At 45.3% G+C, this 15,989-nt stretch overlaps 1 protein-coding gene across 1 annotated transcript in view; it reads left to right on the top strand.

Annotated features, from left to right (window-relative positions):
* Positions 1-708: 708 nt before the first annotated feature.
* The window catches only part of PLPPR1 (phospholipid phosphatase related 1), a 132,426-nt gene continuing 117,145 nt past the window's right edge, over positions 709-15,989 (top strand). The window contains exon 1 of the mRNA XM_082074841.1: positions 709-928. The gene's annotated coding sequence lies outside the window, so the exon portion shown is untranslated. The remainder of the gene's footprint in view (positions 929-15,989) is intronic.

Here is a 15,989-nt window from a genome sequence, read left to right as displayed (position 1 = left end):
TTTTTGAGTGCGGGCCCACAGCACCGTGCAGCGGTCCTGGTCAGCAGCCCTGCCCGGCGCCCTGCTCTGCACCATGAGGCGTGGGGGAAGGAGGCAGCAGCAACGCCAGAGCCTGGACCACGGCGGGATCCCACCCTGCTGCCATTGCCAGGCCTTGTGCTCCCGGCTGCGGGGTTCTCTGACACTGAGCATCCCTGGGCATTAGGGGCAACAACACTGTTATGGGTCACCCGGGTCTCACCCCTCTGTGTGATTGCTTTGCTCCCTGGGTTCATTCTCCTTCTCCCTCCCTTTTTTGGGGGGGTGTGCAGTCCAGCCTGTGGTGCTGCTGGGTGAAGCCACTGGAACTGCCCGCTCCCCACAGCGGAGGCCTGGGAGGAACAGCAGGAGAGGGGCTGCCGGGCGGCGTCCAGCCTCCGCGGGGCAGTTGCCGAATTACAGGCAGAAACGTCCCCGGGGAGAGGGGTCGTGTTGCTCCCGCCCCGCGTCGGTGGGAGCGGGGAAAGCCCCGGGGACCGGCGGCTCCGGCACAAAGGAGGGCGCCGGGCCGGCCGGGGGGAGCCGCGGCGGTGCCCGCGGGGATCCCGCTCCCTCCCCGCCCCTCCGCCCGCCCCTGTCCCCTCCCTCCGCTCGGCAGCCGGGGCGGGCGGCTGAGAGCCGGGTCCGGCGCACGGGGAGGCAGAGGCGGAGAGGCGGGCGATGGGGAAGGAGCCGCGGCGGTGATCCTGCGGGCGTCGTCAGGGAGAAACGCGGCGGGAGGGGCGAGAAAGGAGAAGAAGAAGGAGGAAAAGGGAGGGCGGCCCCGGCCCCCGCCCCTCTCCGCCGCGCCGAGGAGGGAGGGCGGACACGATGCCCGGCTGGCGGGCGCTGCCCGCCCGCCCGCATGGAGACCGCCGCCCGTAGCGGGGCTGCCGCGCCGCACCGTGGGGTGAGCCGGGTGCGCGGGGCCGGGGGGCGGCAGCGGGGGTGCCCGTGCGGGGGGCGACGAGCGGCGGGTGGGAGCTCCGCTGCCGGAGGTGCCTCCGGCCCGCTCGTGCGGCCCCGTGTCCGGGGGGCGGCTGCGGGGGTCGGCAGGAGCCCGGCACGGCCCTGGGGGCGTTTGGGCTGCAGGAGCCGGGGGGACGCGGCTGCTTTCCTGCTTCCCCCCGCTGTCTGCGAGCCGAAACGGGCTGGGGTGCGGGAGCTGACGGGCTTGTCTTCTGCACCTTCAGCATCCCGGGCTGCCCTGAAGCAGCGCGGGGGCAGAGACCGGGGACCCGGCACCAGGTAGGGACCGTACGGGGCCGGTGCGGGCTCGGCGGTCGCCACATGGCGAGCGGAGGACGCGGCGTGTCCCGCTGGGGCGAGGAGCGCGCTCGGAGGCAGCGCCGCGGTGCCGCGGCTCATTTTCGGGGGGGCGCTTTTCCCCGAGAAGGTGCCGGCGGCCCCTCGCCCTGCGCGGAGCTGCGGCCGCGCCGCTTCCACCAGGAACCTCCCCCGGGAAGGGGGGTCCCTCCCGCCGCCCCCGCTCCCACCGCGGGGCAGCTGCACAGGCACCTGGCGGGGTCGGGGACACAGCGGGATTCCCGCGAGCAGCCCGCGGAGAGGCGGGTGTCCGTGCAGGCGGACACCATGTCCTGTGGCTGTTCCGCGACCGCGCTCTGCGCTCCGGTGTCCCGCAGGGCTGCGGAGTTGGGTGGTAGTTTGGGATACGGCTGCGTGCTGCAGCAGGGCGTGATGGATACGCTGCATGCAGGGAAAACACGCTTTGGAGCAGAGAAGCAGAAATGTCACTATATTAAATGCCCCTGTTGGGTGGATGTTTTGTGAGACCCGATCCTGAGTCTTTTTGCACCACTAGAAAATGCAGGTGGTACCAAAAGGGAAAAATGCGGACATTTTGATGAGGTCTCATTTAAAGCTTGCAGGTAGTGAGATGAGATTTGCTAGCTGATATCTGAGGTTGTACAATAGTGCTCTTGATCCCTCTGTGTGAGTACTTAAGAAATAAATGGGTAAGAGTAACAGTACTGGTCCTGCAGGTGTGGTCTTTGTGGGTGCATGAAGGCACCTGGGACAGAGCGGGGACTTGAGGTGACATCCTCCCTACTGCAGATGAGTAAGGTGAGGAGAAGCAGAAGTCATGGCTCTGTGCTCAGATTTCCACTTTCTACTGAGGCACAAGGAAGGAGGGTTTTTAAAACCTTTCAGTTTTGTACAATGGGCTCTTGTGCTTGACTGGGGAAAGAAGGTTTCCAAGGAGTTACTGTAGAAGTGGTTACGTCTGAGGCACTGGCTACTTGGTGTGACTGCCCTCAGCATTTGAAGATGCAGTTTAGTCTGAGGACCTCTCTCTTTTACAAGTAATCTCATTACTGTCAAGTGTGATTTGTTCTTTTTTTGGGGGGGAGGGCTGTTTCTAAAAATAAAGATGGGTAGGACCTTAGGGGACGTCTTTTCTGCGTTTGTCCATAGGTAAATTGGAATGTACTGTGCAGGAGGAGAACCTGCTTTGGAGGCTTGACATAGTAGAGGAAAAAGGAGAAAATTTACATCAACAGAGGATTTGCCAAGTACTGGGAGCTATGACAACAACTCCCTACTACCTCCTCTTATTTATTTGTATTCCTTTCTCTCCTCCTCAGCTTTCATTGCTAGCTCTCACGTGGCATATTTCAGCGTTGGCTTATGCTCACTCTGGGTGGAAAACCAGTGATGCTGAAAAACATGCTAAACCCACGTGTATCAACAAGGATGATATTCAGTGCTATTTCTCCTTTGATGGTGGTTGTGAAATTGTTTCAGAATATGTAGACTTGCTGGGCAAAATATGCTAGTTGTTGGTGCTTGTTAACCTGTTTCAACACACACAATAAAGAACGTGCTTTTTATTTTCTGATTGATGCAACATCAGAGGAAAGAGCTGATGAGGAACCATGTCTTTAATTCCTCAGCCATGCTGTCACATCTGCTCAGTTAGACAACCTTTTGCTGGGTCTGCAATTTGAGACTTATTTTGACTGGATTGAGAGAGTTCAGTAGCAAAGGATGGATATTTTTGAATTTACAATTGCATCATAGCTGTCTTTTTTTTTTTAATATTGTATCTTAATTTTTTTTTATGGCTTTGATCATCATGAAAAACTTCCAATTTTTTTTTGTTCGCTCAGTCTTCCCTTCCTCTTTGTTCAATGGTAGGAGTCTACATGCACTTTGTTTTGAGGGATTTTTTAAAATTGGAAAACATTTTCATAATTGTTACTTCATCAGATAGTATGTTGAACTAATTAGCATACTTTCTAGTGCTCTGATATTTCTTCTTAACAGTTTCTGCAGCCACAAATAAGGTGCAGTTCTGTAGATAATACACAGCATGGAGGAAGTGTGTTTTTTCCAGTTGGCTTCAGGAGGACCTATACTGAATATCACTTTTACTGGAATTTTATTGTTGAATTGTCACTCACCAGGGGACTAGGCCCTCAAGATATGCAAATTTATCTAATGGAAAACAGCTACATATCATCAGGGCTTAAAAGAAACATTTCTTTAGTCCACTAATTCTGGCCTACTTGTACTGGTTGACATTATGGCGAAAAACTAACTCTTCACATAGCCTGGCTTGAGTTACATTGAGTTCTGTAGATGTAGCTCTGTACTCTTCACAGCCCATGTTTTCATTGTTTGGATTTTTTTCTTTCTCCTTTTTTTTTTTTTTTTTAATCTGATCACAGACAGAAAAGTCTGGGTGCAAACATCGATCTGCAAACCCGTTGTTCTCTGAAGAACACTCTAAGCTCTTGAGGTTTTTAATAGGTAGATGTTTGGATGGAGCATAAACACAAAGCTAATGACCAACATGTTTATTGCTTCTAGTGTGTGAAATCGGTGCTGCTGCTCGCTCACAAATCCTCTGTTACCTATTTAGGCATTGTTTGCTGTGTTTGTATATCCAGGGTGAAACTTGCTTTTCAATGGTACTTTTTAGAAATGCTTGCGTGGCAGCAGCTGAGAGAGCAGTCGTGGCATTGTTGTTCACAATGCATGTCCTGATTCTGAAAATCTCATGCTTTTGTTAAAGTCGTGCAACCATAAATGTCTATTGGATCGCTTTGAACAAGGGTTGAAAAAGGGAGGCAGCAGAACCAGGAGCTGATCTGAGTAACGATTATCTGGGTTGTTAGATACAGGGGCAACATTCACCTATTTCCTCCCTTTTTGGAAACCCTGCTCTGTTGGTAGCCTCTGCACTGTGCACGGTCAAAACAGTGGTGAGCAGCTTGTTTCTTGTCACAGTCAATAACTGCCTCAATCACCTGTGACAGCGATGGAGGCAATTCCACATGATGTAGGAAATGGAGAGTAGCATCATTCATATGGTAATATTTATTGTGCTGCCTTTTTAAAATTTTTTTGAATAAGTGGATCACAGTCTGTCCATCCCCTTGAAATGCAAGATAACTTTCCTCACCCAGGTAAGTTTCTGGGTTTTATTTCAAAAAGGCTGAACTTTGCTAGTGTGGGGTGCAGGACATGCCATGACAGCATCCGCTGTGTCTTGTGCAGCTGCCATCCTTTCTTGTTATAGTGAAAATCATACTGGAGTGATTGAGGACATAATTAGTTGGAAAGGGATGGCCACAGGCAAGGGAGTGGGGACAGAATGGGCTTATATGTATAAGACAGTGTTTTGATCCATTTTTCTGAAGGATTCATACTGTGTTATTCTCATATCTTAACCAGAACGAGAATTGCCTACAAGGCAGATCCACATCCACAGATGTGCTGATCATTGATTTACCGTGTCCTCTAGGGATTTGAGGACCAGCATAAATGTAAAGGCATGTGATTCATTGCCAACTAACAGAATTGTATCTGCCAGATAGAGGTTTAAAGTTACCCATGGGCTGGGACATCCTTTGCATTTGGAGTAATGTTGCTCCTTTTCTTCTTTTAAAGGTGTCAGTTTTATTCATGACAATACAGGGTGGTTACATTCCCACACCTACTCTGCTCCTTTAAGCTATTTGTTTAAATAGCCTTGACAGTGCACCCCTCCTTTGATTTTTGTTTTCTCTTTCTTGTGCTCTAGCAAGTGGAGGGCTGATTCTTTGCTCAGAAAAGTTCTCCTATGGAGAAGCAATGTTTAGAGTTCATGGCTCTTATTGCTGACTATAAAGAGAGTTTGCAGAATTCATGGCAAATGTCTGTGAGACACTGACTCTATTAATGGCTGTAAGTCCACTATTGCAATCTCAGAAGGCGGAACTGATTTTAAAATTGAACTCTGCACAACTGCAAAACTGAGCCTTACTCCTAAGCCCCTCTGAGGACAGACACTGTCTAAGTCTCAAGAAACATGTCTGAATCTCATATCTGGTGTCTCCGGCATGGTCTCATCTGAGTGGACTTGAATGCCAGCTTAGAGGTTGTCAAAGCTAACGAGTTTCTAGAGGAGCTAAGGGTTGGACCTTCTTGGAAGAGCTGCCCTGTTCAGTAACTCGAATGGGAGCATGAGATTTAGCGTGGATATTTGTAGATGTTTCTTGTGCTGCTTTTTACTGCTTTGCTGAGGCACCCGTGAATTCAGAATCCTGCTTCACCATCCATCAGTTTAAATCAATCAAAAGGAGAGGAGGAGGAAAAAAAAATCCAACTTTGATGGAAACACACATACTGCAAAAGGCAGTTGTATCACATTTATATTCTGCCGCCTGCTTCTGTCACCCACGCTTGTAAAATACTCAAAACAAAATGAAGTGCGCTTATTTTCCACATATGCACTGATTTATTGTATTTGCTGAGTAATTACTGGTAGCTCTTCTATGGTAAGTTGTTTTTCTGCTTATTCCAGCCCTTCTTCTGTTCCTTGTGCATGGAGGGGAGTGTTTAATAATGCATGTAAAGAAAAGAAACTCAATTAGTGTTTGCTATTGTTTTTTAAATTGACTGAGATATTTAGCAAGAAACTTGAAAAATATAATTTCATAAAACGCAGCTGGGATTTTTTGAGCATCCCATTTAGAGGAGAAAGAAAAAGTATTGGAAAAATGAAGAGGCATTGCACAAGCATGACTTTTCTTCCATAAAACACCTAAATCATGCTGCTTTGTGCTCGGAGCTTGCTTGTAATACCAGTGAAACATGCTCAGTAACCTGTCAGAATAACACAGATCTGATGGCAATGCCGTAGCTGGGTAGATGAAGCCTCATGCAGGAGTTTTGCCCTGTCACAGAGCAGACCTGCTGCACACACTCAGGCTTTCCTATACTAAAACCCTTTCCTGCCTCTCAGGTGCGGTGCCCGTTCAGCAAGTGGAGCTGAGCACAAGCAGTGATGGACAGCCGACAAAATGCAGGGCTGTGGAACAATGGCCCCGGTAGACTGCAAAGTGCTCCAAAATGCCGTTTGTTTCTTTTTAAGGATGGTGCTCACTGGGTGCTCTGAGCACGATTTTGCTTCTGGTACCCCTGGGGAGGTGTCTGAGTGGTCAGTGTACTGGGAACGCTGTTGAGAGAGAAGTGAAAATACACCTGTGTGTTGAACAGGAGTGTTTGCACATCTTTTTTTGGTGTGACTTGGAGAAATGTCAGGTAGCTCAAAACTTCTGCAAGGTTGCAGAACCATTGGCTGTAATCTACCAAGCTGAAAGTGGAATGGATTTTAAAGAAGTGGGTGCGAATAACTAATTGACAATTGACAATCTTTGCACCTGGGGTATTCAGGGATTTGAGTTGCTATAGAAAGGGGTCCACCTTCAGAAATACTTGGTGATAGCTAGTATGCTTCTTAAGAGCAGGACCAAGTCAGTCAGGAGATACCAGTCTCCAGTGTTGTGCTTCTAACACTGAGCTGACTCTAGGGAATTTCAGGTCCCCCCAGTGCAAATGTGAGCCACAAAGTGGTGAAGGTTTCACATCCTTGCATCACTCAGACAAATTAGTCCCAGTTAGCTTGAGAATACAATGAATGTTATTTGGAAAGGCATGAAGAGATGTAACACAACTTGTCAGTCATGAAAGCCATTAAGAGTAGGTAATGTCTTTCAGCAAATAAAATACCAGAAAAATAAAATACCATTCAAGAAATACTCAGCCTCCTGAGGTTTTTTTTGAGACCCTACTACTTGCTGGCTGCATGGGGCTGCAAACTCCAAATGCAGACACAGTCTGCAGACATAAAGTGATGTCCCATAGTTGGAGGTCAGGTTTCTGTGCCGATGAGCATCAGACAGGCCTTTGTAGCAGCCTGTGGCATTGGGAAAACTAGAGGTGGGTCATGGGCTGTGCACTGCAACCACATTGCCGCTGTGAGGCTGCCAAAAACAAGAGAAAAATCATCGGTACATAATTATTTCAGGCACTGCTACAGCAGTGATGGAGAGAGGCGGTTGTTTATCTGGGGTTGTCACATACAGTACATCGGCTTCTGCTCTCATGCGTGCCCTTGTGCATGAAGCCAGTGAAACAAGTATCTGAGAAACAACTTGGAAATCTTCAGATATCTTAGGTTAGATAAGGACAGAGGCAGCTGAAAGGGAAGAAAATGAGAGGTTTGATGATATTCAACTTGAGCTTTATACAGAAGCTGTAGTGGCGATGCAGAGATAGCATGAAGGCCACATTAATCTGTCCTGCCACCAATTTTAGAGGAGATGTGATTCACATGAGCACCTGGCCCACCCACGGGCTGCCACCGGGTTCATCTCGCTGGGGGATGTTGGAGCTGGACTGTGTACGACTCTCATCAGCCAACAGATTATGAAAGGCAGTTGCAAAATATAACTAATGCACAGGTGTTGAGCAAGAAAAGCAGTGTCTGTGCTGCAAGGAATGATCTTTAAAGAGGAGCTGTTCAACGACTATGTGCCAATCATTCACTTATGTGATCTGTATGAAAGTGGAGAAAATTGTGACTAGAACTGGCTTGTCTATTACTTTGTTTCTCTTATGCAGGCAGTTTCCATAGCAAAATAAAATTCTGAAACATACAGATTTCTGCCAAAAATTACTCAGTTTTGAAAAGTTTTGGCCCAAAACATTGAGCAAGGATATTATACATACAAACCTTTTTTTTTTTTTTTTTTTTTTGGTAGAGCTGTTTTTTGTAGTGTTTATGTTTACTTAATACTGGAAACATAAAATGTCGTAAAATGTCCCACAATTTTTAGCTGCATTAGGTTGTTTTGCTTTCTTTGTTTATTTCCAGTTGAGAGTGTGAGGGTTTATCTGTTTTTCTGTGTTGTGTTAGTGTCTTGAGTTTGGCAGAGAAGATTCTGCCTTTGACTTTGGTATCTAGAGCAAGTGGAACTTGAAGTAACAAAAAGAGGTTAAACATCCAGTGACGGTCGCCTATGTGTACTAATTGTGTATACATCTGTGTTTGTTAATAGGGTTCTTATAGAGATTCTCTTGAGTTTGTGGTTCTGTGATGGAAATAGGAGATAAAGTAGGAGAGCTGGGAAGCAGAAATTGTTCTGGGTTGACCAAAGCCATAAGAAGTTTTTCTTGCTAACAGGAAGAATATGCGGTGTCATTTCAGGTAGAACAAAATATTTTGTCTGCTTTGTACTACGGTTCTATCTCTTTATGGTTTGCAGCTTCTTTCTGTAAAAACTGGTGTTGAACAGAGTAGCAGTGGTGTGAATTGGTTCATGAGGACTGGGTTAGGAAACAATTAAGCAATCTGGACATCCATAAATCCATGGGTCCGGTGGGATGTGCATGTGGGTGCTGAGGGAGCTGGCTGAGGTTATTGCTGGACCACACTCCATCATCTTTGCCAAGTCTTGGGAAATGGGAGAGGTGCCTGAGGACTGGAGGAAACCAAATGTCACTCCAGTCTTCAAAAAGGGCAAGAAGGAGGACCCGAGTAACTATAAACCGGTCAACCTCATCTCCATCCCTGGGAAAGTGATGGAACAACTTATCCTTGGTGCCATCACAAGGCATATCAAGGATAAGAGGGTCATTAGGGGCAGTCAACATGGCTTCACCAAGGGGTAGTCATGCTTGACCAACCTCATTGACTTTTATGAGGACATAACCAGGTGGATAGATGATGGCAAATCAGTGGATGTGGTCTACTTTGACTTCAGTAAAGCATTTGACACAGTCTCCCACAGCATCCTTACAGCTAAACTGAGGAAGTGCGGTGTGGACGATTGGGTAGTGAGGTGGACTGCGAACTGGCTGAAGGAAAGAAGCCAGAGAGTCGTGGTCAATGGGGCAGAGTCCAGTTGGAGGCCTGTATCTAGTGGAGTGCCTCAGGGGTCAGTACTGGAGCCAGTACTGTTCAATATATTCATCAATAACTTGGATGAGGGTATAGAGTGCACTATCAGCAAGTTTGCTGTTGACCCCAAGTTGGGAGGAGTGGCTGACACGCCAGAAGGCTGTGCTGCCATCCAGCGAGACCTGGACAGGCTGGAGAGTTGGGCAGGGAAAAATTTAATGAAATATAACAAGGGTAAGTGTAGAGTCTTACACCTGGGCAGGAACAACCCCAGGTTCCAGTATAAGTTGGGAAATGACTTATTAGAGAGCAGTGTAGGGGAAAGGGACCTGGGGGTCCTGGTGGACAGCAGGATGACCATGAGCCAGCACTGTGCCCTTGTGGCCAGGAAGGCCAATGGTACCTGGGGTGTATTAGAAGGGGGGTGGTTAGTAGGTGGAGAGAGGTTCTCCTTCCCCTCTACTCTGTCCTGGTGAGACCACACCTGGAATATTGTGTCCAGTTCTGGGCCCCTCAGTTCCAGAAGGACAGGGAACTGCTGGAGAGAGTCCAGCGCAGGGCAACCAAGATGATTAAGGGAGTGGAGCATCTCCCTTATGAGGAAAGGCTGAGGGAACTAGGGCTCTTTAGCTTGGAGGAGACTGAGGGGTGACCTCATTAATGTTTATAAATATTTAAGGGGTGAGTGTCACGAGGATGGAGCCAGGTTCTTCTCGGTGACAACCAATTGCAAGACAAAGGGCAATGGGTACAAACTGGAACACAGGAGGTTCCACTTAAATATGAGAAGAAACTTCTCAGTGAGGGTGACGGAGCCTGGCCCAGGCTGCCCAGGGAGGTTGTGGAGTCTCCTACTCTGCAGACATTCCAACCCGCCTGGACACGTTCCTGTGTAACCTCATCTGGGTGTTCCTGCTCTGGCAGGGGGATTGGACTGGATGGTCTTTTGAGGTCCCTTCCAGTCCCTGACATTCTGTGATTCTGTGAATTGGATGTATTTGACTTATTTAGTATTGTCTGTGATGCTCCAGAAGTGCTTGCCTCTGTCCCTACAGAAAAGGGACCACCAAACCAAGGTTTTCCAGCTTCTCTGTAACAGCTTTTGAAGTAAAAAATTCAGATGGTCTTTTTCTTTAAATTCTGTAACAATCTAGTTGCCTAAGCGTGGCATCAGACCTCATTTCTGATCACCATAACAATAATGAGTAAGCCATTTGCATGAAGAAATATTAAGGGCAGGCTAAACAAAGAGTAACAGAAAGAGTCTGTGGCTGGAATGACAGAAAAAGGGTAAATATAATTTACCTTGTTGTCCTCTTGCTATCTTTGTTCTCTAAATAGGAATATACAGGTCAAGGAAATGTTAAATAAGCTTGGTGACATTTTTTCAATACTGATAGCTCTGTGTTTCCTGGCATGATAGTCTGTATTTTCCAATACATAATGATCTGCAATTAAACTGCAGTCATTTATCCAATCAAATGCTCATGTCTTTGGAATCAACACCACTAGGGTGCTCAAAGCAAAACAAAGCTCTTAGGAGATCAACTAATCCTTTTTGAGAGGGAGCTCATCCTGGAATGTCTTTCAGCCCAGCAGCCCTATAAACATTCTTTTAATGCTCAAAAAAACTTAGTTTTAATCAGATAACTGCTGTTACTTGAAAATAATTAATATTGATAGCATTAATTAATAGTTGAACTGGGCTCTGGGAGATACTTGTTTTGAAAACGGTTATATTGCTCATCACCACACTGTTGGCAGTAGCCAAAGATGTTAGTCCACATGTCAGAACCCTCTCAGGACAGCGCTTTCCCTTTTATGTCTCTGGCTGATGCAGTGTTGCAAACAGACCGGCAGCCAAAGGGGAGAATATGCCACTTTCCTTAGAAATGTGTCAGTGGCGATGATGATGATACACACTCTGTGACCGTAGTTTGGCACTGGTGACTTCAGCATTATCAGGTAGGAAATTTTTCACCAAATTTGCATTTTGTTTTGGTTTTTAGTATTTTAAGAAGTTATTTGTGATACTAGAAATAGCTAGCTACTTGATACGTGTTTTAGGACAGACTGTTCTTTTCTGTAAGTCTTCATTTGCTTAGCAGAACTCACCTTGGCTAACATACAACCCTGTCTTCCTCAGTCGTTTCTTCTTTGGAAACTAACATCTTCATAACATGTTCTTAGATTATTGATGTTGACATGCTTTTATAATGGTAAGGCTCCATTTATCTTAAGAAGAATTCCTCTCATAGCCTCATTTATACAGTAGAGACGGTTTCTGCTGCTGTCAGAGACTTGGTCTGATGGATGGATCTCACAGCCCTCAAAGATGACTTAAACTGGTCCAAAGTCATTCATAGGGTTCTTAGATGAGTAACTTAGTGAAATGGCTTCAGAAATCTAAAATGCATACACCAGAGAGCAGGTGTTTGGTTGCATTACTCCTTCTATGGGGCAGGAAAATATGCTTCTAAGGGTGAGCAACGTGATTTCCAAAGACAGGAGGACTTGAAAAAATGGTAACTGTTGAAAGAACAGAATGATTTGTTGAATAGAGGCTACTTTTCGTTATTCTTTCAATACATATTTGTCTGGCTCCTAAAATCCTGCTGAGATCACGCTGATTCCTGATTCTAAGATGTTTGCCTTGGTGGAGTGGGCTAGCAAAACAGCTGTTCAGCTGTAAACCCCATTACACAGGTATCTTACTAAATTTTACCATGGAATGCATGGAGAGCATGCTTACTATTTGCAATGATGTGATGTGGAATGATTTTTTAAAATCTTACTCTATTGTGGAACAATAGAAAGCAATAATTTTAAAACTGCCATTCCTCTTGTTGTTCAAGGTAGGGGTAGATAGCCATACCAAAATACTGAGTATTACTGCTTGTAGAATTTAAGTTAGCACAGTGATCTTCAGCAGAAGCCAGTCAATGATGCAGGTAATAAAATAAATAAATAAATAAAGGAAACAGGGAAAAGTATGTCTATTATAAAGCATTCAACCAAGCAAATAGAAATGCAAGAATACAATCTACACTCTTTTGTTAGGAGGGATGAGTGAGTCAGGCAGTAAATGGCATGTTAATCAGAACAGAGGGAACACACTGAGGGTTTCAAATAAAGCTCATATCAAACCACAGGGCAGAAAAGCACATTTTGAGATTTTTGCATTCGGCACCTCAGTGAAGAGGTAGTGTCAGTACCTAAATGGGTTTTGATTGGCATCAAGTGGCTCTGTGGGCAGAAAGAAGGAGAACTGATAGGAGGTCAGGATGCGTGAGTCCTCCTAGACCTCAAGCCAGTGCATTTTTTTAATGTGGTGCTTTGTCCCTTGTCACCTCCTCCACGCTCTTCTAATAGAAAAAGGCATTCTTTCTCCTCTGTCCATGCCCTTTGCCTTGAAGGCAGATGTGTGAGTTGTCCACCTCAGGACTCAAGCCAGCCATGTTCATCTTCTTCATCCTCCTCAACATTTTATGTACCTTAATTGCAAGTTTTTTCGGCTTTACGTGACTGCTTTGGTGTGAGTTGGTGAGTCACGCAACTCTTCTGGGGTTTGTTTGCTCACATGTATAGAGTGGCAAAGCCTTCAACAGCCTGGCTGACAAGAGTCATATCATTATCAGGTTTGTTTGCAGCTTGGTTACCAGTGGTGTCTGGTGTACTCTGACCTTGCTTGGGTGTCCAGCCTAGGCCTTCCTTAATATACTGGTCTTTTCAATCCTTATTTGCTTTTGTGTCTCTTATAGTTTTGATTTCCTCTACCTGTGATAATGACAGATGAAGGAAACTAAAACTTCCTCAGGAACTGCATTATGTCAGGAAAGTAAACTGAGATTACTTGCAAGTATTAGTCAAGGCATTTGATAGTAATTGCAGTTTTTAATTTGTTTTAACCCTTAACAGCCTCAGTGAGAGACTCAGAGTTTTGGTTAAATCATCAGTGATTCAAGAATGATGCTTTTTTAAATTGTTTGCTTTCAAACAATTCTGCTGTAAGGTTTTGCTGATGCGTGTGAAGCAGAGGACGTAGTGGAAATATTTCAGTTCACGTGAGTGACAGATGGGAATTGAAACTAATTTTTAGAACATCTCTTCATGCCCTGTTTTATCAGTTTGTTGTAAACAGCAGCTGAACAGTTGAGCAGTGACAGCTCGCAAACAAATACTGAGGTGCTGGGAGAGTATAGCCTTTATCCTGAAAGTCGTGCAAAACTCCACATTTAATGTACGTACCATTATTGACAAGTGTTGTGGGAATGAGGCTTGGTCTTTGTTGCCATCCAGTTTTCTTTATACCTTCCAGGCTGAGCAGAAGATGGGGTCCCTGTACTTGGTCCTGGGGTCTGTACTCATGATTATGTTAACACTGAATGTTGTATCTCTAAACCAGTCCCATATGGTAGAGCTGTTAGATCAGAATTAAAGCCAAGCAGCTTCTTACTAGTGTGTCTACAGCGCTTGTAGCTCTCCTCGTCTTCTGCACTTGGAACATGCTCTTGGTGTGGCCTCCTGTGCAAACAGGCAGGAGTTTTCACTCACTGGTCTTTTTAAACACGGTAATGTACGTCTTGTCTCAGGAACCTCCTCTAAAAAACTATTTACCCTGCTTCCCACAAAATAAGACCTACCCTGAAAATAAGCTCTAGCACGATTTTTCAGAATTTTTGAGGATGCTCAAAATACAAGCCGTACTCCAAAAATAAGCCCTAGTTACAGTTCATTAAAAAGCCAATATAAATAGTGTCCAGGCAGCTATACATGTAAAAAAGTAATAAGTTTTGGAGCAAAAATTAATATAAGACCCTGTCTTACTTTTGGGGAAACAGGGTAAGCTTTGTAAGTATCTTGTAGAGAAGCATATGTTTCTATCCCCTCTCTGTCTGTGTGTGCAGGTACAACTCATGGTACTGATGTGTTGACAGTAGCCTGGTTTGTTGCAGCCAGTGGCATTAGACAGGTTTATAGCAGAGGGTGGCATGTCTCATGTGAAAGGTGAAATACCACCCTGTGCAGGTAGCCTAAGTTTTAGGTACTACACAGCATTAGGTGCATTGAGTGGGGTGAAATTAAGCCAAATAGAAAAGCGATTGAGTTTTTATCTTATTTCTGGTTTGCTCAGGTTAAGCAGTGAATAGTGCAGGCACTCAAGCTCTCTCTAATGGCTGTATTACTTAAAATTATTCATTTTTTAGAAATCTTCATTCCACTAAGGAAGTCTCAGCTCCCATCTTGGCCATTCCTGCATCCCTGTAAATGAAATAGAAACAAAAAATGAATTACAGATTGAAATCTGTGGTATCCTCATTTCAAGTTAAATGCTAGATCTTTTGATGTCAGCTCATTCACATTCTGTAGAAGCAAGAGGTTTCTCAGACCACTTTTCCCCTTACTGTTGCAGTGGTTTTCATAGTAATTGATAGATCTTTGATCCTCTTGAATTTAATGGCAAAGCTCCTACTGATTCAAGAGGGTGAAGGTTTGGCTTAGTATTTGCAATGGCTGTAAACTTCCCCCAAACTTGTTTTATTTGGTTTGACATAAAGATGGCTAATGTCTAAAAGAAATAATTAGATAAATGTACTATCTGGGCTGGATTTGAAATGTTTTCCAGAGGACAGTTTCACAGTATAGTTCCTTGTGTTTGTTTATAGGCACATATACTGCACATGTTGCGATGCAATAAATACCAATTTATTAAGCCATTTCTCTTACAGACAAATGTATGTTTGGCTGTTTTGAGTCAGCCCTCAGTATATACTTGTAATCCTTTTCTGTCACCTTCCACTCCACTTTGCTAGCCTTGTCTCCCGGCCTCACAACCTAGCAGAAAGACAATCAAATCAAATTAGCTTCTCTGACACAAAAAAAAAGACCTGGAGCTTGTGTTGAAGAGCTGCTAACACTGAGAGACTTCTTCAGGAAGTTTCTCTGGCTGATTTGGCCAGAAAGCATATGTTGGGGATGTAAATTAACTTGGCAGAAGTAGAAAGGATGGGTACTCTGATGCATTTGGGTCACGAGTCTTTACCTGTCTATGCAGGAACTAGGAAGAAGGTGTAGGTAACTTTATTATCCTGCAGCCTGCTACTGCTCACTGAGCACCTGGAGGCTGCTGCTGTCAGGTGGGATATTGAGTGTGATCTGTGACTGCTCTGATGCCTTTATACCAGCCCCAGTATCTGTGGTTGGAAGCGCAGCTTATCTGCTGCCGAGTGGGTGCAGATCAGGCATCTGAGCTACTCACAATTCCCGTAACTACCTGCCTAGTAAGCATCGTCCTGAAGAGGGTACCTGGCAACATCAATTGCAATGTAGTCTTTTCAAGCTTGAAGAAGCCAAAGGCCTTGAGATTGGTTGCTACAAGTGATATGTTTTGGCTACATGCAGTAAAGAGAAGGGCTGGATAAAGAAGCTAAACTGCTCTCAACAAAAGCGGTGACCATATAACTGAGAGAGATTCAGCTGAGGAATGGTGTTTTTAGCGTGCCTTTGACCATAGAACAGGCTTCTGTAACCCTCAAAGGTTCACATAATATAAAGAAAATTAGCCTAGAAATGAAAAGGACTTAATTAAAATGTTAGTCTCACTTCGCTACCCACTTACTACTATCATAGCATAGCTGAGTTTGCTAATGAGATATGCCAATTATAGATATTTTCTTCCTCAAAACTGTAGGAACAAGAAAGATTTTTAAGGTCAATTGCCTTTTTCTTTAAAGAGGCTATTCTCCTCTTTAGAGTGGTTTTGGAAAATAGGTTTTGA

The sequence above is a fragment of the Streptopelia decaocto genome (assembly GCF_964273445.1).
Source record: "Streptopelia decaocto genome assembly, chromosome: Z".
NCBI lineage: Eukaryota > Metazoa > Chordata > Aves > Columbiformes > Columbidae > Streptopelia > Streptopelia decaocto.
Note: the sequence above shows the minus strand (reverse complement) of the source record. Positions and strands in the feature narration are given on the sequence as shown.